The sequence below is a fragment of the Grus americana genome, chromosome 3 (genome assembly GCF_028858705.1).
Source record: "Grus americana isolate bGruAme1 chromosome 3, bGruAme1.mat, whole genome shotgun sequence".
NCBI classification, from domain to species: Eukaryota; Metazoa; Chordata; class Aves; order Gruiformes; family Gruidae; genus Grus; species Grus americana.
In genome coordinates this window covers 99,832,005-99,855,707 of record NC_072854.1, presented here as the reverse complement: position 1 = coordinate 99,855,707, position 23,703 = coordinate 99,832,005, and the positions used below count along the sequence as shown (strand labels likewise).

The window sequence follows — 23,703 nt, the reverse complement described above, 5'->3', positions numbered from 1 at the left end:
TCTGTGTGCTGTGTTTGCCTACAGGCTTCACTGCTGGGATGGAACCGAAGGGATTAGCAGTGGGATGTAAGGGCTTTTCTATCTAGGCCAGATTGGATTTAGCAGTGACTGAAAATGACACTGGTTCTTTAGTATTCCGGATCAAATGTACAGTGGCCAGATTCATAGCAGTCTGGGTCATCTAAGGGCATAGTGCAGCCAAAGTTGAGAAAACAGCCAACGCTGAAGCAGCATTTTCAGACTGCTAAGCAGGGAAGAACAGCACTGACTGTTCCCACACAAGGTTTCGTTGGTATGTGTTTCCTCTTCCTTTTTCAGGCTGAATGCCTTATTCCTAGATGCCACATGTAATGCATTTATGAGCTAGGGAAGCATGCATCAGGTCAGGCATAAATCTGATGAGTTGGTTTTAGTTTGAATTCTGGAGTCTGAATTGCTCTGTCACTGCTCTGAATCACCATTCTGTTTCTGAGGCTGTCAGCAGGTTCAAAAGGTCCTTATTTAGGATTTGGGGGGAGGAGATCTTTTTTAACTTTTCACTTTGTACAAGATTTAAAATAAATTAATTAGGAATGAAAAGCCTAAACATCCCATTCAAAAATGAGAATATAAAGAGCCTTGATCACTTCAAATTATTTTATCTTTAACTCAGTGGACTCATTTCCACAGGCAATGCCAGGTTCCCTGGACTTCCCACCATACGATGGTGGAGCTCCTGCTCCAGACATGTTCTCTCATCTTCCCGACAGGCTGTCACGAGAGTATACAGCCAGTCAGGAAAAGAAAGGGACGATGGAGTTGATGACGTGCTGATCTTCCTTGTGAATGTTTCCACCTTTCCCTTGCTGGGCAGAGAAGGGAATGGGAAAGGAAAAGCAACCAGTTCCTGCTCTGTCACCAAGGACCTGCCTGCGTGACAGTTTGGTAGTTTGTGAAGGCAAATGGTGTATGGCCTGGTCTCCTCAGGGCCTGGTCCTGTCTCCTCAGGGCCTGGTCTCCTTTGGGTTACTGTCATCATGCGTGTGGGAGGAGGTCTGAGCTGTAATGCATTGGGTGACAAGAAATTAATTTCTTGTTTGGAATAGTGGAGACCCAGTTCAAGGCCTTTGTTTTGTATTGGCAAAGTAGTACAGCCATGTAAAAATTAGACTCCGAAGACTGATAAATTGGACAAAGTATGGCACCTTCTCTGTAACAGATCTTTTTTCATGTCCTGGGACAATTAGCTTCAGTGACTTTGCAGTTGCAGGCACACTGAGCTGTGTTGGTAGAATATTTCCTGCTTCGGGCAGACGAGATGTCGTAAATCTTCATTTTCTCTGTGATAAATTGTGTGTTAACGAAGATAGAACTTGCTTTGATATGAAACCGGGTTAAAAGAAGAATTCTTCTGATGAGACAAACCCAGAGATTGTGAAAATATCAAATTAAGACACAGGGGAAATGATGGATCCTGAAGAAGGATTTTTGTGTGGACAACGACAAATTCTGCACAGCTATACTTGAATATTTGTAACATTTGAGTTAAGATCTAAGGCGTGCATTTACAAGCTACTGCTACAGATAATTACTGAAAAATTTGGTGCTGAATCTTGGGCACAAGATGGGTTTTATTATAAGCACACCTCCTCTGTTCCCATAAAACACAGCCTGTCTCTGTATGTAGTCAGTCCTGCTGTACGCCACAAAAAGGGTCTGCAAAAGAGTCACTAAAAGGTAGAAGGGAGGATTCACCCAAAATGCTGTCTGCAGGGTTCACTTTGATCCTCTCACCAGTCTCCTGTGCAGCGTGTCAAGAAATGAGCCCTTGTGTTAGTTGATTGGTATGTCCTTGGTTTGAATCATCGCTGCATTATTCCAGTTTCATATTGATGTAACACCATGGGAGTGACCTCCAAGCTTTTTATCTCTGCGTCTCATTGAGCCATTTATTAAGCATCCAGTCATCAACAGAGTGCCTTTCAGTCCTGTGTGTAAGGCTGGCAACTCTGACAAGGGTAGAGCACACGTTGCTATTGTATATCTGCTGCATGTTCAGGACCAAACTGTTCAGAGCTTGGCGGTATACAGAAAATCTCTTGATACCTGCAGATTGGCCACACATGTCCTAGCATAAAGCACACTGAAATAACTGGAGACTTTACTACAGACTCTGAAAGGTCACCTTCGATAACAATTATTCCCTTTTTACAGCTCACCTTCAGTCACGATCAGTCTGCACATTTTTGTCTTGCTTTCATTTCTCCCACTGATATTGGATGTTTTAAGGAGGTAAACCCTGGCCTCATCTATCATTCTGTCAAGTGCTGAACATCAGACCTGTACTTGAATTATCAGTTGCATGTGGATTATGTTACCTGTCTCTGTTCTGATCTGTTTCTGTTTTCCATATGATACAGCTGGTGTAGGGTTTTTTATCATATAAAAGCTATAACCTGGAAGAACCAACATTAATTTCCTCTGGAGCCTTATGAAAAGTATCAAGGGTGCGCCTGACTTGTGGTGACAGAGCTTTTCAGCATACTCCAAGAAAGAACTGCTTCTGGGCACACATGGCGGCCAGATATAACTTACACGCTCAGCGGCATACGTATAGTACTAGTTCATTAACTTTCCCTTCATGACTCTGCTAACCAGATACTTTACTAGCACTTTTAATGTACCATCACATGTCTGGGGTCAGATATTAGTAATACCCAGCTGCAGATCAGGCTGAGTTTCCGTAAGACCTCAAACAATAGTGATTAGGTGAAAGCTTAATACCTTTAGAGTCTTATAAACCCTCTGTCTCATATATTATATCAAGCATTCATGAGAGGGAAGACAGAATAAGTTAGCCAATGTAAAATGTATCCGGAAACCTAAAATAATCCTATAATTCCCAGTATTATCCCTAATAACGTGACCCTAGAACCAGTGATGAAATGGAGCAATAAGGTCGTTGCATGCCAGGGTTCAGATAAGATCTTCTGTGGATTCTTTCTTGCAAGATCTAACCAAAGAAGTTGAAAACAATTTGAAAAAACTCTTGAAAGTAGTCTTGAGTCTGGAGGGATTTGGAGCCCACAGATGAATATGATGTTCCTCAATCTCCCTGAAAAAAAAAGCTTTGCTTGAAACAACCTCAAATCACTGCAAAGAAATCGTTATAATTCAGGAACCCAGGGTCTATTTTACCAACTCCCAGATGCAATGCAGCAGATATCGGCTATGATTAAGAAATGGTGCAAGAGGACTTTAAATGGACCCTGCATGGGCAGCTGATTGAAAAAGCTTCTGGAAGGGACATGCATCTGGGCTAGGTTTCTGGGAAAAGGAGAGCAGCTTTTTGGAGTTACCTCTATCTTCCTCCCGGAGCCGCAGCAAAGGCAGTGAAGGTGCGAGGTGGCTCTCTGAGGAGGGTTCACAGCCGTGCAGTGGTCCTCAGCCCGAGCGCTTGCGCCCTGGCCTGATGAGCTTGTGGCTCCTGTGTCCTTTGGCCTCTGTGGTGTCAGCTCTGCATCAGAGGCCTCTTCATGATGGCAGCTTTTCTGTCTTTTCACGTGGGACAGGTACCGTCTGCAGGAGCTGATAGATGGGGGGGCGGGTAGTGATTGATGCGAAGGCTTGGCTGATGTTCAGCCAGTCCCGTGCCCACAGCTGCGTGTGGGGGAGATGGGCGCCCGCAGCTCTCTGGTTCTTGAGATCCTGGGATGGCTGTAACAGAGGGGCCAGCGGCTGGGACGACAGCAGTGTGATGGGCAGGCCACCAAATGTGCAGTGGCATATGCCTTTAGCTGAGAGGGGAGTCTCTGACACCAAGAGAAACTTGGTTTTTGTTTTCTCTTTGCAGACAAAAGACTGGTACCAGCAGAGTGTAACTGATGCCAGGGCAGCTCCTTGGTTAGTGGTGCTGGTGATGTCTCCCAGTCCTCCATGCAGTCCTCCTTGAAGCTGCTCCCTCTTCGTTCTTCCTATAGGATCCTAGGAGAAAGGGTAAGCAGGAATTTCTAGTTCTCACTGGAGCAGACTATAAATGCAGGATGACTTTCTATGTTTTTCTCTGGAAAGGAGCTGTGGTTGGGACATATGGTCTTTTAATTTGGAAAAATCTTATATTTTCCAGGGTGCTTGCCATGAGTCAGGGAGAGTTTGGGCTCATGGCAAAGATGGGCGGGTGGAAAAGCTGGTTTTTGTTTGAATTTTTTTTTTTAATTATTATTATTTCTCCAGTTTAGGCTCTGATACAATGTTTCACTCTGTTGTCTCTGTTGAGACTTTGCCGTTAAAACCTTGGGGAGAAAGGAACCTCCTTCCCCACTGCAGGGCTGGTATTGTTTGGGATACCCTGCTGGGCTTCTGAAGAGAAGTGATGACAGACACCCCGCGACAGACGTAAAAAACAGCTCTGGAATCTGAACAGCTAATCAAGCATGTGAGCAAAAGCCACACCGACTTGTGTGTGTGTCTTCATCGTTGCCTCCCAGTTTCAAAAAAGGCAATGTAAGCACAGCACTTTAAATGCTCCTTGGGAGAACTGGCTGCTTTGAATAACTGAAGAGAAATGTGAATGATAACTTGCAACTATGAAATGTATTAAAGTGCAGTTTCTGGAGAAACGATGCAATGCAGGGATATGGATATCTGGAGCTGTAAAAGCCTCTAAGTCAGATAAACCACCAGGGATTCACTTTTACCACAGTGAGAAAACTCCCAGGCCTCAGTACGGATGTGAGACGCCTACGCCCAATCAGAAAATTGCTGAGCCTCTTAGATAATTACAATTAGATCGTTAACTTTATATTGTAATAATAAAAGGGTAGTGAGAACCTCTAGTAAAAAGAGTCAGATGATGTGCTATTCCCAACCTGTGATTCCTACGGATTATGGGCAGAGTCGCAGCCAACGCACAGCACAGTTCCCACGTGAACAGATCTGGTTTCAAAAATCACCGCTACGAAATAAACACAAGAGTCTCAGGCAAGCGAGCTCTAGTCCGCTTTGGTTTGACAGCAGAGCGTGACTCCTGCGTGTAAGCATCTCCAGTGCCGCAGGGCGCGAGGGGACGTTGTGCTCTGACCTCACCCCGCCTGAGAGCAAACGGATGAAGATGGACGAGTAGCCATGTTTGTGGCAACAGAAGAGTGGGAGCAGAGAAACAGCGTAGTTCTAACGTGGTTAAGCCAGGCTTGGTTAATTGGGGGTTGTCTGGGGTACTGTGAGACAGCCTTGAGGTGGGGGGGTGGCAGTGCCAGCTTTCACTCCCCATAGCAAAGGGAGTCATGTCTGCTACATCTGCCTGTACTAAAGGAAGAGGAACCTTAGACTAGTATGCCTCATCAGATCAAAAGGTAGAATTGGTCACTTAGCACACCTGAAAATGCTTGTCCGTACCTTATTTTTCTGTTTTCTTGTTTCTAGCTTGATAACCAAATATACTTGCAAACTTACAAGTTCTACAGGGGTTAATTCATTGGGACTACCTTGGGGATAGAAATATTTGGAAGCACTGGAATTCCTGTTTCTCCAAGTGTGAGTGGATGTTATCTGTTCATGTCCGACTGTGTCTTTGATATCTTCAGATGGAAGGTAGTGGTGACGCCCCAAGCCATTTCAGGCCAGCCATATATCAGCGTTCTGGCACCAGTCCTCCTCTGACATCTGACCTGAGTACTATCAGCTGCAGTACATTCAATTGCCTACAAAAGGCTTTTGCTGTAGGGAATACCATTTCCTGTAGCTCCTGGCAGACCCAATGGGCCAGAGAACTCACTGGGCCGGGCTCTCCCCTCCAGACTGTCTGAAATGCCTGTTTCCACTGCAGAAGAAGCCTTCTTCGCTATGTGTACCTTGCACATTGGAGGGTGTAGCTCAGCCTTGCTCATGGGACAAGATGGATAGCACTCAGCGAATGAATGAATTCAGTGTCTCACTTCGTTATTTCATGGGCTTTGCCAGCTATTCTGGGTCATATATGTTTCCAAAGTATCCTTTATATATAAAGCTCTCTCTTTTTGTGGGCTTTTCTATGGTGCTGATCATGAAGTTATCTGAGACTTTCATAACAATGCATTCATTTTTACTCTGCCCCTGTGGGGAATGGCCCAAACCAGTGGTAGAGGGGACTAAGGCTGCAACAGGGAAGTTGAAAGTCTCCAATAATTTCAGCTGGTTTTCTGAGAGATTACCACTCCTAGACAAATCTGGTTCAGACTTTCCCCCCAAGGTGAGATTCCCAGAATTGGTGACCATCTGTGGGGAACTGGGAGTACCCGAGCTGCCTAGAGTCACCTGAAAGCATTGCCCATCAGCAAGAATAAAGTTTCATTGCTGAGAGCGGCATTCAGGTCCTGGAGCCGTGAAAACGGCTGTCCCTGAACTCACTTTGCACTTTCCCCTCTTCCCAGCAAAAAGGCAGAATGAGGAGGAAAGCGAGAGAGATGTAAAAACCTGTGAATGGTAACCAGGCAGTTCACCTCTGGGTTTTTTGAAAATCTGCCCCAGCAGTGTCCATGTTCAACAGGGATTTTATTCTGCCTCACTGATAATACAAAGGTTTTTTTTTTTCCCCCCAGTATCTTCAGGTGGAACTTTATCAAACCTACTGGCCAAATCCAGGTCATTTTGTGCACCAAAACACTCTGCTCGAGTTGAGAGCCTTCATGCTCTGACTTTTTTCTTAATGTATACTCTTTTTAGTGTGATTCCTGGGGAGCTTTGTGCAAACCCCTTCTCCCTAAACATTCATGATGCAGACTCCCATGAGCTCAGTCAACAGGTCTGAACTGCTAGAGCCAAGCGCCAGCCTGGCTCGTGGGAGGCAATATGCTCTCAGACTAAGGATGCCACAGTCTTTCTGAAAACTTGGGAGAGACTTGCTAAAACCACCGAATTGTGAGAAAAATCAGTACAGCAGATCCCATCCTCGCAATGATAGCAGTAGCTGAAAAGTTCATTTTACCAATGGGCTTCCCAGTTAAATGCAGACAGAGGAGGGCTTGTGATTCCTGGCTGAGGTTTAATGGCGCACGAGAGCGGGGTATTTCTTTCAACACAGTCCTGACAATAATGTCTACTAAACCCCATTTGGCAAGGCTCGCAAAATAACTTCTGCCAGTTGATACCACCTGGACCGCTGGAGTTTTTGCCCTACATTTTAAAATTATCTATTCACCATATTTTTTTTCTCTTTGAAAATTGCAGAATTATTCTTTTTTTGTTCCTACTGAGGAATAGAAAGACATAAGGAAAAACTGTTTTTTCTCCAAACCCATTATTTAATGCAAACCGTTTTGTCCATCTGAGAGCAACACTTCCACCAAGGCCAAGTGACTGAGTTCTGACTTTGCTTTTAAGCCATATTTCACCTAATGCTGGGAGGGAGCCTTCTCCTCTATAGCTAGAGCTCATAAAGAAGAAAGACCGAGCTTTTCTTGCTGACAGAGTACTTTGGAAATTTAGGTTTTGAGGTTTATATTTTTAATATTACCATCCCATGAAAGTAAATAGATAATTAGGACTTCTTTTTACAGGGGAAGAAATGGCCGGGGCGGGGTGGGGGGGGATGAGAGAGGTCCAGATCTCAGCCTGACAACAGCAGACTCTTGAAAGCAGCACTGTGGTGGGCAGTTTCAGTACAGTGATTTGTTTGATCTATTATAAAATCCTCTATACCAGTGCGTAGCTACCACCCACTTATATTTATTATGCAGTTTTATTTTTGCTTGGTAATATTTTTCTTGTGTTTATTTTAAAAGGTCTACATTTTGTGGTGACAGTCTCCCATTTTCCAAATTAACTGCTAGCAGATGTTGCTGTGTGGTGTGAAGCACACACAGCAGCCTAAACCGCCAAGGTCTGGATACCGGCTTAGAGAAAAAAAAAAAAAAATCTTTGTGTTATTCAAACAAGTTTCAGGAGTGTCTATAAAGTGCTTATGTAGAATCTTATTCAGAAAATAAATTACTGTTGTTTTTATAGCTTTTAGATGGTTTTAGTGTTTGGAATTACTGCTGAAACCTAACAAGTCCATACCATGGCTTAAGAAATGAAATATCATTTGAGCAGTGTTATTTAGGAAAGGATTAGCTGCTGATACATTATATTACAGGCAAATGCAGGTAAGTTGTACTTAGAGCTACAACTGCCTAGTGCTGCCCCTTATAAAATTCCTGCTACTGTTGCACACGTCTGTTAAACCTTAGCTTTTGGAGCTAAAAGCTTCAGTGTCAGCAGAGCGCTTGGAGTAGGCTATTTTTGAAACTATTGCTGAAAATGAGATTGTGAAATGGGGGCTTGTGCTTTTCCCTTTGGCGTAAGGTATTGCAATTTGCCTGGGGTACTGTCCTGTTGCCAGGGATGTGCTTTTTTGCTGCATCTGTGAAATTTCACCCAGTTTTGGACAAACCATGCATTTGTGAGAAGCTGAGAGTGCATGTGTTGCTGAGTGACTTGCTAGGCAGGTAACTAACCTGTTTGGATCATTTATATATCATGCTACAATTGCTCACCCAGGTAACTTGGTAAGTTATAAGTATTCGGTGTTCTTCTTGCCTGTCCTGAGTAGGAACAAGAAGGGGAAAGACAAGGGGTGATAGTGCAGCATGTAATTCACTGCCTGACTTGTTGCTGGGGTGCTCAGGAAGAAGCTTTGCTGGTGCAGCTGTGGCTCCATCACGGAAGGTTTTTAAGATCTGTTTGTGCGAGTGTTTGTTAGGAACGACACACGTATAGTTGGTTCTGCACTAGAGTAGGGAGATGGGCTAGAAAACCTTTCAAGTTTCCTTTTAAATCTATCATTCTCTGAGCCTTGGTCTGTAGCATCCCTCAAAGAAATTGGAAAGTTAGGCGGGTTTGCCGCATTAGAGACGTTACTGTAGACGAGCTGTCCACTAGATGTCACTGGTACTTCACTGAAATAAGATTTAAAAAGCCTTTTCTGGTGGGTCGTTAAAGAGATGATGTACAGGTGGGCATCATCACTGTGCTTGCACCCCTCTCAGCGTCTCTCCACCCCGCGTTGGCCTGAACGGAGCCCTCCCCGGGCTTGTGCGTGGTGGCTAATGCTTCGCACAAATTTAAAACGAGAAAATGAGACTACGTTATCTGTTAAGGTTTTGATGGGTACGCTAACGCTTTTGGGATTAGCGCTGTGCATGCATATTAGGGCAAATGCCTCTCTTGCTGTGAACGTATTTCAATGGTGCTCTTTACTAGGATTGCTAAGGATTTTATTTGCTTATCTTCCAAATCCCACAGCTAATTCTGTGTTTTGTTCTAAGACAAAACTCCATGCTGCTAAGGAATATGCAGATTTTTGTATGCTTTTTCCCTTTCAAAAAAACCTGTAAAGAGGACCTGGATGTCCAATAACCTTGTTAAAGAAAGTTTATCACAAAGATGGCAGATGAACAGAAGCTGGTCTTCACCAGTGTTTTTAGTGCATAAGTTGGACAAATTATATCTGCTTTATTTCACTTGACCTACTAGAGGTTCCTCCAGTTAAATCACCTGTAGTTGGCCTACAGTTGACCCTTTGTTGACTTATTTAATCATCTGCCTAGTTTTCAGAACAGGTTATGAGCATTCAGACTTAAATCAGTCCTTGAAAGGGTCCTGTCATTAGGCAGTAAGGCTCATACCTGATAATCTGCCTGTCACATAATATGAACACAGATGACAATCACTTACCTCTTTTATGTCATGATATAAGGCTGAAATTGCCTAAAATGAGGAAGAAAGCCATTATTTAATCAATGGAATTGCGTCAATTGAGTAAAATTTGTCTCTAGTGTAAACAAATGGAATGTCTTTGCGCTCTGTGAAAACAAGACTAAATTACTTACAGATCTTGCAGATAGAAAAACATAGGAAGTGGACTTGTAGACTGACACATTCAGGCTTTCGGCATATGCATTTAAAGTAATTATCCAGATTAGACTGGATTACTTAATAGATTTTTTTTTTTGCATCATGTGTATGCACTTTTATTTTTGAAACAATAGAAGCGATATTAGTCTTTTTTTCATTCATGTTTGATTATTTGAGAAATTCTTTAGAACAATGCGGGATTATTACCAATAAATGTACTTGTTTGTCAAAAAAACAGTTTTAACTTTTGAAGGTGAGTTGAAGAGCAGTCATCAGTGTGTCCCAGGACAGAGAAGTTTTTTTTAATCTGTACATATAAGAGACTTGATGTGAGACGATGATCTTTCATTAAAAAAAAAAAAAAATCTAAGTTTCCTCCTTGTAGCCCCATACCTGTATAAATAGCAGAACACAATAAAGAATTTAGCAATTTCTAGATTCATGCATTTACCCAATTACCTAGTTTTTAGTATTATGAACACTCAATATTTAGTAGCTACCTCCTGAAGAACAATCTATATGTGGAAAAAACAGAAGTTGCGTGGGCTATTGGGATATCAATCTGCATGTATTTTACATATACTTGTTTTCCACAGGTCCAATAGAAGAAAATATGAGTGTGTTAAAGATGTATGTTTCTAATCTGTAAACACCATAATTTCTTACTTGCTAAAGTAAATTTTGTTGGCACTTTTGTAACTAGCCTAAAGTGACCAGCTGGAGTAAGATCAGTCATGTGCTTGACCTGACGCCTCTAGAATGCAAGATATGCCTCCTTAAGTTTTCCTCACCGATTCAGAAATCGGGATTGCTCCACAGAGAAGTTTGTAGGAAGATGCTAGTCTTGGAACCAGGTATTTTTCTTTTCTTTTCTTTTTTTTTTTTTAAAAAGCTCCTGTTGTGGCCTTTTGCAGATACATGTTGGACGATTGAAAGAAACACTGTGGGAAAGGCAATAAACTGTGGGTTTAATGTGTAGATCTTGATTCAAGAGGCTTCCAGGACAGCCTTTACTCAATGAATGCCTGAAGAACCAAGTCAAGTTGAAAGATATTTAATAATCTCAGCACTTGGTAGGACTGGTCCTTAACTGTGACACATGATAGCTGACAGGCAAAAGGTAGAGGGGTGGGCAAAATTTCAGCACCAAAGATCACAGAAAAGGTATAGTAAATATGCAATGCATTAGTCCTCCCGTTCCTCTTCTTTGAGTTGACTAGAGTTGTGGTTATGCAGGGAGTTTGAAGGGGTATTGGTCCACAGCAGGGAAGGAGCTATCAATCGAAAAAGTCCACACCTCACTGCTATGGTGTCCTCTTCTGCCGTGGCCTGTGCCAGGCTCCGACTTGAGGAAACAGACTCCCCTGTTTTTATGCCAGCTGTGTGCAGAAGCGAGGGTGCAAGGAGTGACTGTGGTCCATGCAAAGGTGTGACTGACTGCCTACAGTCTTCATCATTTGTCAAGTTATACCATGTAGAAGAGAGCATTTGGAAGATGCTGGGCTGCATCTTTTCCCTAACTGTGGTTAGGGAACAGCAGCTGCAGTGGTGTTTTCTTCTTGGATTCATTTTCAGGAAGATAAAAGGAGAAAGAAATGGCATCTTGGTGGAGCTGTAGATTTGGAGCTCTTGGTTCTGTCCTTGAGCCTGCCAATACAGGAGCTGCAAATTATGAACCAAAGTTACAGAAGAAACAGGGGTTCCTTGCTGCCCCAAAGTGTTGGGTTTGGATTTCTGACAATGCACAGAAAGCAAGCTTGTCACCACGTAATGCCTAGAGATCTCCTCTTCAAGTGCGATAGTAACTCTCGTGCTCTCTCCCTGTGCCATGGAGGTTAACCCTCCACAGAGGGATATGAACTTGAAACTCCCTTGGTTTGTTTGAGCACATGACATCTACAGCTCTCTCCCATGTCTGTCTTCACTACCAGCCCTAAAGTCGCAACCTGGCTAAACGCAAGTCAGCGAGTTTGTTGCCACTGGGGTTCCTGCATAGCCATTTGTCCACGGGAGCCACAGTTTCTGTATTTCCACAGTAGCAACTTTAACTGGACCAGATCTCAAACTCCACAGGTGGCCTCTTGCCACCTTGGAGTGTGTTTCCCATTTTATGGTGGTGGTATAAACTAAGGGGTCCTTTCTCCAGGTAAATTTTATGGGGAGGAGAAATGGTTTGTCCAGCTGAAAACAGAGTGGAAGGGTATGAGTGGAGAGGCTTGAAGTAGGAAGGTCTGTAAATCCTGGGGGACTGTTCATATTATTCTGGATTTTGAGAAATCAGCAGGAAGGCAACTGCCAGATCCGGTTTCGTTAGGGTGATGCTCCCTGAAACACCCTTGGCAGTTGGCTTCATTTACAGGTCAGTGTAATGATAAAGTTCACTTCCTTTCGTTGGAGGAGTTGCTTTGGATATCTGAATATGTTTATTCAGAAATGCCTGTAATAGTAGCTAATAAAGAAAACACTATGCTAGATTTTCAAAAAATAAATATATCTAATAGCCAATAATCAGAGTGACGTCTCTGTATTTGTCTGAGAATCTGATTCCTGCCACTTTTAATTTCATACTCTAGGGTCTTGTTTCTCTTCTTTTGTCATTTAAGATAATTTGTTACCTTTTAATGGAATTTAAAAAATGCTTTTTATTATTACGCTCTGCATAGTAAAGCATACTTAAGCAGCAAGGTAGAGAAATCTGCACCTTGAGAGAGTATTATGTTGTACTGAGACTTCTGAGAGATTAGCTTTTGAAGAAACTCTTTGTTTTTATTCTGAATATGATCCAGTCCTGGGGATTTAATTTTCTTCTCCAGACCATTATTTTTGCATGTTTTCTTATCAAAGGAGGAATAAGTTTAGGGCATGAGCCTGTAAATCTGTTTTCACATAATTTATTAAAAGTCACATGGTACTGGTGCCATTGAAGGGAAAGATGTTGTTTATCTTTTAATTTTACAGTGACATCTAGTCCTTTCAACATGCTTTTCATCTTTAGACTCTGCGTTATTCTGGTTTCCCACACTATGATTGTCCAGGGATTGGCAGGTCTGTGAATAAAAATCACGTAAATTTTCTTCTCTTTTGGCTTAGTCACTCTCCCTTCTGCATCTCCTTACAGGGCCCATCACCCAGTGAAGTCAAGTTGCTTTTAGTAATGCAAGACTGGCTCTTTGCTGGATAGCCTTGGTTGGACAGAAGAGCAAAAATGTAGCAGGAACTTGTAAGTCGTCAAGTCAGCCAACTTTCTATGTTCAGAGGCCGGATAATTATCCTTTTGTTCAAAAGACTGTTCTCGTCCATTTTCCGCAATGAAATCTGAAGAGTTTATTGTTTCCCTGTTGTGATCCCTTAACAGTTGCTGAGGTTTGTGAATGACTATTTCTATCATTTATGAAAATTCTATGGAATACTTTGTGGGATTTGCAGAAAAAAGTTTCTGGTTTCCTCCTCCTTCCTGCCATTAACACTCTGAATAACCTAGGGAGTGATTTCAGCTGTGTTCAGAACCACAGCCCATAACAAATGATGGCGTGCTGGTGTGTCACGCAGCCAGGCACAGTTTTAACACGGGGAACGGCCCCACGTGTGCCACATATGAAGCAGACTGCTCATGGCTAGGGCTGATGCTGGAGTGCTATAGGATGAAAAGCTCCTGAAGCGTCAGAGCAATATGGAGATGCAGATTGCCAGCAGAGTGCCACCACGATGGAGGGAGAAAAGTTTGGCTATTTAAAAATAAATGCTCTCCTCTGAAAGATTAATCCTTTACAGAAAAGTAGAAAAATAAACTTGACTTCTTACTTGAAACTGAGACAAGGCCAAAATCCAACTGTATCATGTCCTGTGTAAGGAGAAGGTAATGCCTTTAAAATGTTTTGTTACAGGAGAGGCAACACCTCTGCTATCTTCATGGGGATAGACAAAGAGCCTGATTCTGCTTGCACAAGCTCAAGCCACTTTTGGCTTTGAAGAGGGGAGAAGATGGAATGAAGTCAGTTTTGAAAATGGATTTGAAAGCTGTGTCTAGTTAATTTAGGTACCTTTCTTATTAGGGGCTCGAGCATTAAGGGATCAGAAGTGGAGTGATCCCTTAAGGTCTTCAGCTTCCACGTCCATCTCCTGTTGATGTTAATTGGGAATGGTCTCGCAAGGCAAAACCCAGTAACTATGACCTCAGAGGATGAGTATAGTTGTGATTTCTCAGGCTTTTGGGTGCTAAAGGGAAACTTTCAGACAAAAAGGCAAAAAGCTTCCTATTGCCAAAAGTTCAAATGCTGTGTTTAAAAGGGGCTTCCTCCAGGTTTCTAAAGGCAGCTGATCAAAGTGTGGCTTTGTGCAGAGAGCACAACACGCTTCACATGCACCCAGATTAAGTTGCCTTCCTGCAGCAGCAGCAGCAGCATGGCTGAGTGCTAACCTGTGCTTCCCAGTAAGCCTGCTCGCCATGGCGCTCCTCTTCTCTGAGGGCAGCAGCTCTCAGCAGGCAGTTGCTGTCTAGTCAGGTTGGTTTTAGGTAAGCTTAATATAAAGACTGGGGTTGCATTATAACTATGGGGAAGAAAGTGCCAAATTGGGGTTTTTTGAGTGCTTGTAACGGTAACTTGTAAACTTAGTTGTATCAGACTCCAAAGACTGAGAAATTGTGTCCTTGTCAGTCCAGGAGCTGGGACTCCAGTTTGACGTTGTCTGCTCAGCTCTGAGATGAGCATGCAAATATCTTGCTTGGAGCAGAGGAACTGTGCTCCAAAGACAGCTTTTGGGCTGGGTCTGAAACCCTAATTTTCATAGATCTGAAGGAGTCACAATTCCTGCTAGAATTCACGGGAGCTGCAGGTGCCAATATTGGTGAATAAGACTTGATTCAAGTTGGCAGCTGAAAATGCTGCTTCTAGTGTCCCCGCACTTCTCTTGAGGATGTGGGGTGCTGTCAGGCCTGGCTGGCAGACCGATACTTGCTGGTGTTTTTAAGACTCCTCAGGGGATTGAACAACTGTACGTTACTGTTGTTACTATTGTTAGTAACAATAATAATGTATTTGTTTTATTATAACTTATTCAGAGCAGCTTAACCCATCTTTAATATCTGTGAGTTATGGTTTGGTTCCTGCCAGTCATTTCTCCAAAAACTTGGTGCTGTAGATTTTGCTTTGCTCAGACAGTCTGAGCTCTCCTGGCCTTGGGAGCAGTGCACATAAACATGTAACATTATAACCCACAAATGGCATCGTATTTACAGTGCAAAGGTCTGGTTCATCACTGTGTTTCTGTTCATGCTGCCATAACCCCATTTATTTCAACACAGCTGATCTGGATTAATATAGGTAATAGAGAAGTTGACAAAATGCCCATAGGCCACTACAAATGGTTAAATATAATACAGCCACCTGACTCAGCCTCTCAGATGGCAAAAATTCCTCCACTGCATTAAAGTTGAGTGGCCAGTATACTGGGACCTATCTTCATTACTTGCATATTTTATTGTGTTTAAAATGATGATTAAGGGAGAGTCTGAAAGTAAGGTAGAAAATACAGAATGCCTGAATTCATTAAGAGTCAGGGGAGATTTATTAAAATGTGCTTTGCAACCCCAAACCAGTTCCTTACCTGTTAGGCAGAAACACAAGCTGCAGCTTCTCTAAAATCCACTGTGAAGAGAGCAAAAGGTTGCTTGCTTTCACTTCCCCCCCCCCCCCCCCCCCCCCCCCCCCCCCCATTAACTCTGATTAGACCTGTTGTTTTGGTATGAATAAACCTGGCTGCATGTCCCTCCACAAACACTTTTGTGATGTACCTTTTCTGGCAAACAGATGCTGTTTAATTTCTTCTGATCTCTTTTCCTGATGAACCTCTTCATTGTCTGTGTAGTTACAGACACTATTCAAGATTCTTCAGATCATGTCCTGGTTTCTTTTGGGATGATGATTTATTACTTGTATGATGTTAGGCCTAAAAGCCCTTTCCTGGGCTCTTACTCAGTTGTTCTGGGAGCTGTATAAAACCAGAACAAAGGCAATGTGTGTGCATATTGTGTACTTTTTAACTTGTTATTTTAGAAATGCAAGATTTTTTTTTACTGTGAGACAAATTCTCTTCTGTTCCACTCCATTAGCTCTATATCAGAATTGAAAAATGTGACCAGTTTCATTTAACAGTGGATGCTCTTTTTATGCTGTCCTTGATAACTTCAGTGTTGGGAATGAATTAAATGAGAGCTTGCCTGTTGCAAGAGGTTGCATTTCAGAGGATAACTTGATAATTAATTTTCCCTGAAAAGGTTGTTATGTCTTACTTATTTTCCTTGCAGGAGACGCTGGTTCCTCAAAGCCTGGTCTGCTGCTTAGGCAAGTTCAGGTTTCACAGGAGAATGAGAGAGCAGATATTGGGATGTCACAAGAAGATGTTACAGGGGCTTAATGTAGCATGAATCAATTTAGCAAATATTATTTGTATTTATTTTTCACAGCTAGCTTTCTAAGGTGGAATTCATTTTTAATCTAACCTGTTTCTAGCAATTCTTGCTTGTATAGAACTTTCCAGTTATTTGGAAGCTTTTTCTACTCGTCATCTTTATGCTGATAATTAAAAACAAATACTAGAAGACAGCAGAACTCCAAGAGAGTCATCTTGCTTATATAGCTGTTCCTTCCCTGGGTATCTGCCACCGCCTCCAGGGAGGAAGATGCAATGAAACCGTAGACTCTCCTTTGAGGGATTCTCACTGAGCTGTTGACAAGTTCTTCATGGGCTGTGGACAATATACCACTATGCACTTGTGTCACACCACAGGGCCTCCCATTGACGCTTATCCTTTTTGTTGGCCTCTGACCTCTGCTGCTTGCCACTTAGTAAAGCGGCAGTTCAGAAAAGAAAGCAAAAGTCAGGCCAAAGTAGCTTTCATCTACCTTGTGTAGCCTAGCTTGTACTTCTTGCTATTATTCAAGTTACTAAGTATTAACACAGATCCTATATATTTTTCTCATTTTTAAATAAAACCCATTCTTGAGTATAAATGGACAAAATAGCATTATTTCCCTGCTACCCAGATGTGTGAATTTTCACTCTGACATCATCATTTCCCTGCACCCCCCATATTTTTTTTTTATCAGAGGTAATCCAGAACCAACCTGAGAGAGTTAAAAAATGTACAAATGCAAATTTACAGGTTTGGTCCCTCTGCAGTTTCTGACTTTCACACATGTTAGTGATCTGTACTTGGGCTTACTGAGCTGAAAGCAAAATGTCATGTCTAAGTACAGTTTAGCCAATCCATGCAGCAATGATTTTGAATGTAAGCATCTCATTCATTTGGATAATTAAAACTCTTATTGCAATTGTTCAGTATATAAATGGTGATCTTTGAAGTCTGGAATGAAAATAATTGTGTTATTCTGGATCTATGACCGTAGAGCTATGGCACCCCAACTCTTTGCACAGTGATACCAAAGAATAACTTCAATGGTCTCCAAGTCTGTTAATTGAATTAGTGGATTAAAGGAATGCTGAAAACCCTCTGTCTTTAATCAGAATTCTGTTGTGGCAAAGTGTTGTACAAAATCAGAATGAAAAATCACCTCTCTTGACATGTGGGTTGGAAAATAACCCAACAAGCCTCCTCTGTACCCCTCCTCCCACTGATTTGGGAAGTGGTCATCAAATGAAAGGGTAGAGCTAGAGGGAGGGAAGATGGTGATTTAATTAGAGATCTAAGAAGTCAGGGTTCCCCCCCCCCGCCCCCCAGCATGTAGTATTGTAATTCGGCACCTTTCTAGTGACAGCTATTGATGTGTGATGATTACAGGCAGCCAAGAAACTGGCCTGTAGGTCCGCTCTTCTAGACTTACGATGGCAGAGGCAGAAACTGTGCTTTTAACAATTAGCAGTTTGTCCACTTTGTTGACAGTTAAACTGATCTAGAGAAAAAATTCAGTGAAAATGAAATTAGATTAAATACGTATAAAAGCTGGAAAGGCAAAGCGAATGTTAAAAATGGACAGTGGTTGTTTACAAAGGAGGCAAAACTTTGAAAACACACTCAAGAGATTTAAAAGCATAGGTTTTATTGTGTCAGCAGGATTTGTATTCTAAACCCCACGCAGAGTTTTGAGTGTTTTCTCTATTATTTGTACTTCAGTTTAACAAAAAGAAAAGGTAATTAAAATGTTTCATTTTGAAGTTTAAGATGCAGAACTTTGGGAAATGACTAATTTAGCTTTAAAAATGTTTACTTACTAAATCTTTGTTTTTGATCAGAGCTTTCACAGTTTTACCTTGTGCTACTGAGGTCAGAGTATTGAGAAATTATCCTTTCATTCATTCAAAAAAGAAAATAAGATTCTGACTCTTAACTGGCTGGAAGAACTCATGATTTAAAAAGCTGTTTTGTATGTGAGGGTGGAGAGATGTCTGATCTGTGATTTTAAAAAAATTTTTTTTAATACTTGCTTTTGGCAGGAGCATTACAAAAAATGACAGTCAAAACAAAAAGTTTCTTAGTGATGATTAAACATCAAGGCACTAGTGGTGAAAGGAAGTCGCTGGATATCCTAACAATTTAAGTTAATGCTGTAATCAAGTTACCTTCATTTGCTCCTTTGTTTCGTTAGGATAGAAATAGTGGACCGTGCTGAGCATTTAATCCTTTTGCATGCCTCTCAATGAACTAAGAAGATGGTCCTTGCTGAAAACAGGTAGATGATCGTCAGACCGCTAAGGCGGCCAGTTGGAGCTTCATTCAAACTGGTGCTCAGTGGATGCCAAGCATTTGCAGGATCGGGGCCAATATTTATAACTTCAATTTACTGCATAGCTCTTTTTTCAGTTCTTGATTCCTAACAGGTGCTCTCCCCCTGCCCAGTGCTCTGCAGACTGTGAAAGCAATTGAAGGTATTATGGTTAGACACTAAATACATCATGAAGATTAACTTGATAAATGATCAATTCTGGCCCCATTTTTGAAATTGAAGTCAATTGTCTGGATGAAATGTGTAAATCCCCGTATAACAGACATTTATCTCTTTCCAGACTTTTCAGTGCTCAGCACAAGATGAAAGCAAGCAAGTGGATAATTTTTTCTGGAGGTGATTCTGTATTTGTTTCTTTCACTACACATAATTTCCTGGGGTGTGGTGTCCAGCTGCATGCATACAGTGTATGTCAACAATAAGCGACACAGGTACTTTGGTGTTTCTACTGGTGAAGCTCTGACTAACCTAGGATCTGATAGACTTCCCAGGTAGAAAATGGGATCTTCCCTTCCAAGCATTCCTGCCAATGTTCTGCAGGTCACATCCCTGTGCTTGGAGCTTGCCCCTGACGAGTGATGGGAGTATTTATTCTTCCAAATATCCTGCAGGAATTGTGCTGCATATGCTTTACGGGAATATTCTCTTTTTCTCTTACGTCTTTCCCTTCCCCTCTCTCTCCTTACCTTAGCTTCTCCCCTTCTTTTACCTTTTCTGGATGGATCATACATTTTCAAAGTTTAATGCTTGCTTATTTTCCCGTTGTTCCCTAAGTGGCATGGCTGAAGTATTACAGGCTGGTCAACAAAGCACCTTTAAAAAGGGAATTGTCAGGAATTCATGTGTGTATGCACTCTATGTCTTTGCATAGCAATTTTTGTGGGTTATCAGAGCAAAATATGACTTGCTTTGACAGTGGTCCTATCATAAGCTCTTACCTTCAGGAATTCAACCTCCTACTTTTACAACCTATTCATAGTCCCTTTGGAAATTTTAAACGCAGCATGTTAGGATGTTGGTTAACAGCAAATAAACCTGTGCGCTGACCTGCCCATGTGCTAATAATAAGTCATGAGTCTGCTTTTTAAGAAACTCTGTCACAAATGGTGGTTGAAAAAATAAATGAATGACTGAATTCCTACAGATAAGACCATCCAGATGGGACTGCTGGGGGGTAGGTTAATGAGTTGGCCCTGCGGCCTTGACAGTCTCCTTTCAAAAGAAGGGGCACGTGTTGTTCAGACGAGCCCATGGCCTCTATTTTCCAAAGGTGAAATTTACCATGGAGTGAAAGGCCAGCGAAAGGTCTCTGCCTCAGGCTCGCATGGGGCTTGACTGATAGATAAGGCTTGTGCTGGTGAACCTCATTTTTAGGGAGTAAACTAGCCCTTTTGGTGAGCTCTTGAAGAGCAATCAAGCCTAGGCATGAACATGGTGTGCATGTTTTTGATACACTCCTGGTTCTTAAGGTTTTGCAGCAAGGCATGCGTCTATGGGTTAGATAGGGGATGTATGATTACCTTGCTTATACCTTTTAATGAGTGTGCATAAAGACTGCATATGTGGGAAATACGCCATCATTTTTTGCAAGAATTGGATGGCGTTAATTTCTAGCTTTGTTTCTTTGTTATATCAGTATAGTAATTAGTCCCACTTTTCCAAAATACTAATCAGTTCAGCATTTTCTGAAAGGACTTTTTGTACTGCAGAAATTACTTCCATTTGCATGGAATGTTGGGTTTGCTTAAAATAAGAAATGATGTTTTGGCCAGTAGACACACCAGATATTAGGTACCTTTTTGAGGGGGTGGGAGGTGGCTAAAGAATAACACCAATAGAAACAACAATGATATGCAGCTATTATCTCTATTACAATAGCATTTCTGTTTCGGCATTTCTGTTTCGGAGGGTATGTGGTGACTCTGTTGCTTTATGCCTTGGACAAAAACATAGCATGGATAACAACAGCTAAACTCCTCAGTCTTGGGAGTTGCTTCCTCTTTTGGCTGATGGACAATTTACAGAGAGAGTTCCATGGTTTCTAGTGTCTCAAGAGTGCATTAGAGTTTCACAGCAGGAGATTTGTAAAAGGGAAAGGAAGGGTGTACAGGGAATTAAAAGGTCTGTAAAACTAGAGGCTCGCTCTCCTGTGAGGAGTGATCTTGTCTAAATCAATAAATGTCCATGGTCTGTGTTTTTCAGCTGTGATTATTAAGGCTGTGTGTTCAGTCAGTGCATTCTGAGCAGAGCCAATATTGGCTTAATAACACCAAAAAATGTATTTACAGCTATTTGTCCAAATTCTGAATAACTGTTCCTTTTGTTCTCTGTCCCTTGCTATTCCGAAACCATAATGCGAACAGGTTTTGGCTCTGAGTCCAGTAAGGTATTTCAAAGCATGCTTAACTCCAGGCACATGACTACTCCAGTTAACATTTGTAAGACTTTCTACAAGCTTAAAGGTAAGCACATGTTTAAATGGTTTGCTAACTCTGAGTCTCATTTTTCCTGAGTATTTAGGAGAACATTATTTTTAATGACTGTGCCATGCACAATAAAAGATGTTCTTGAATAAAGATCATTATTATCTGTCATTCATTTTCCATTATTTTCATCATTACCTATGCTCCTGCTGAACTGTTTATCTTGGATCAAAAACTGTAGCAAATGGGCATCAATGAAAAGTTGCACTTTGATATAACAAGTAGTCAAAGCCAATGCCTGAACAAAAATCTTAAAAGTCCAAGATTTCTTTTGCAGAAATGCTATGTAAACGCATGGAAAAAATAAATATAGCTGAAGAATAAGGAAGAAGTGGCTATGTGTATGTTTTTACTGCAAAAGGGTATTTTTGTTACTGGTCCCTGCTACGTCTTGCCCTGCAGGGTCCTACAGGCATTGCAGATTTCTACCACACGGTAGCCGAGTAGGCTTAACTCTCTTACACTCAGCGGTGACTTTGCCTGCTTGGATATCTTAGAAAAACTAATGTGCTTAGCTTCTGCTAAGTGGGATAGCTAACATTTAATACTGTAAAATTATGCAACCAGTACAGCAAAACCAGAGTAACATTGGCAGTGAAGGGAAAACCTATTTTCATTTACAATATTTATTAAATCGGTTCTAATTCCAGGGTAGCAGCTAGGGAAATGAAATTCACAGGTATTAGGCAAAGATACAGTCACAGCTGAATTCTTAAAAGTAAGAACATGAAACAGAAAACCAACTAGCTGGTTACGAGGAGGACATATTGTTTATGAGCTGTTTGGTTACATTTTCTGCTGATCCATCTGTCTGTGGAAATCCTTTCCCATCCCTTGAAGACTAAAATATCATTCTGAAGATAGAGGCAGGATTCAAGCAGTACCATTCTCCCCAGATATCTTCTGATGAGGTGTCAGCTTCCTTTTGGCAGAGTCTGGAGGATAGATAAGGGACTGTGGTTACAGGCACAAAGGGCTTTTATGACAAGGTGAGAAAGAGAAAGTTTCAGATTAGCAGGAATTTGTATCTTTATTGTGCTTTTAACTTCGGTTCCAAATCTTAAAACAGATTTTCGCTGGTACATGAACTCAGTGAACTAATGTCCTGTTGCATTTTAATTTCATCACTCTGACTCTCTGACTTCAAAGCCTGCTCCAAGTCTAGAGAAAAGTTCACAATCTGCTTGATTTGGTTACAGAAATGTGGATTTGTTGCATGTGGTCACAAAACAGGGAGAGCTCTTGAAATAGATCAGCCGAGAATAAAAAAGACTACTATATGTTTTGAAAGATTCATTGTGTTTGTACCTGGATAATGAATAATCTTAACTAGCTCTTCATTGTTAAAGTAAGGACTACTAATCTTTAAGGAAACAAATAGAAGAAGCCTGAAAATAAAATTAAGTAAATCAGTAGAACAAATATAAAACCCTGGAGGATGTATTTCTTTCCTCTCTCTCCCATAGTTGTCTTATTATCTTGTTTTGTTCATTCAAAAAAGTTTTTAGATTTGCAAATCTATTCCACAAATTCAAGTTTTGGAGCTTTAAAATTGTGACTCATCAAAGTTCACTCTAAGCCTGAGGGATATATCACATTCCATAAAATTGTTAAGACTGTCCATCAGATCAGATGGAAATCTAATGAGTGCAGTAGTATCTCGCCACTTAGGAATCACACTCAGCATTTTGTGTGGCCATCCTTTGAGATAAAAGTCACTGGTGTGTGAATTCAATTATTTCACATACATAAAACTTTCTAAATCTCTCCCGAGTTCCCATGCTTTAGGTGCATCCATATCTGTTATGTTACTTCAGGGAGTGTCAACTGTACTTTGACTTTTTGGGAAATGAGATCAAAACCAACTAAAATCTGGTTCATTGGAAAAGGACAGCTAGAAATAGTGGAGCTGGTGAAAATTCAGGAGGGTAGATTTTAGAGTCCCTTTCTCTAGGTTGTTGAAAGAATCCATACAGACTGAGGAAATGGTATTATTACTACCACTGAATCATATAGAAGCTGCAGAGCAGAAATCAGAAAAGAATATTAAGGAGAAAACACCAGGTTTTGGCCTGAACATTTCTCAGAAGTGTTAATAAACTCAGGTTGCTGTCTTCCTCACTGGAAACTGGATGGGTCCAAATATGGTGCCTGATTCAGGTAATAAGCCAGGTGCAAATATTGTTCTTGTGGTGTCTGTCAGATCTATCAGTACATTCTCATTTACAGTGGGGGTCTCTGTACAGTAACAATAATTTGGCCTCTGGTGCTTTGGGACAACTTCTCCAATGAGGCAAGTAGTGGCCAATACGGAGCGTACCTGAACTCCGGTTCTGGATGTGCGTATCAGTCCACAGACCCGTCTCCATCAGAATCTGCAAAGGTAGATCAGTGGTCCAGTGCTGAAAAACGCCACTTCTCTTTGTGGTCCGGGGGAACTGCTGGGTACTCAGGGCAGGACATTTAGAAGCATAAAAATTGGTGCAGTGCCTAACTTCGGGGGCTTGCCTCAGAAGTCTTGGTAGTCCTTGTTTGGGCAAAGCAAATATCAGCTTCTTTGGAGTTTTCATGATGTGAAGGCTGCTGAATAGGCATGTGGCTATTTTTTCGTTTACTCGTAAGCAATTTGT

The 23,703-nt window shown here is 41.6% G+C and overlaps 1 long non-coding RNA gene across 1 annotated transcript; it reads left to right on the top strand.

Moving 5' to 3' along the window:
• The first annotated feature begins 3,839 nt into the window (after positions 1 to 3,839).
• On the top strand, positions 3,840 to 18,954 carry LOC129204258 (uncharacterized). Its single transcript, XR_008576309.1, has 3 exons — positions 3,840 to 3,975; positions 12,968 to 13,212; positions 18,871 to 18,954. It is a non-coding gene; the product is annotated as an uncharacterized LOC129204258 (long non-coding RNA).
• Positions 18,955 to 23,703: the final 4,749 nt, after the last annotated feature.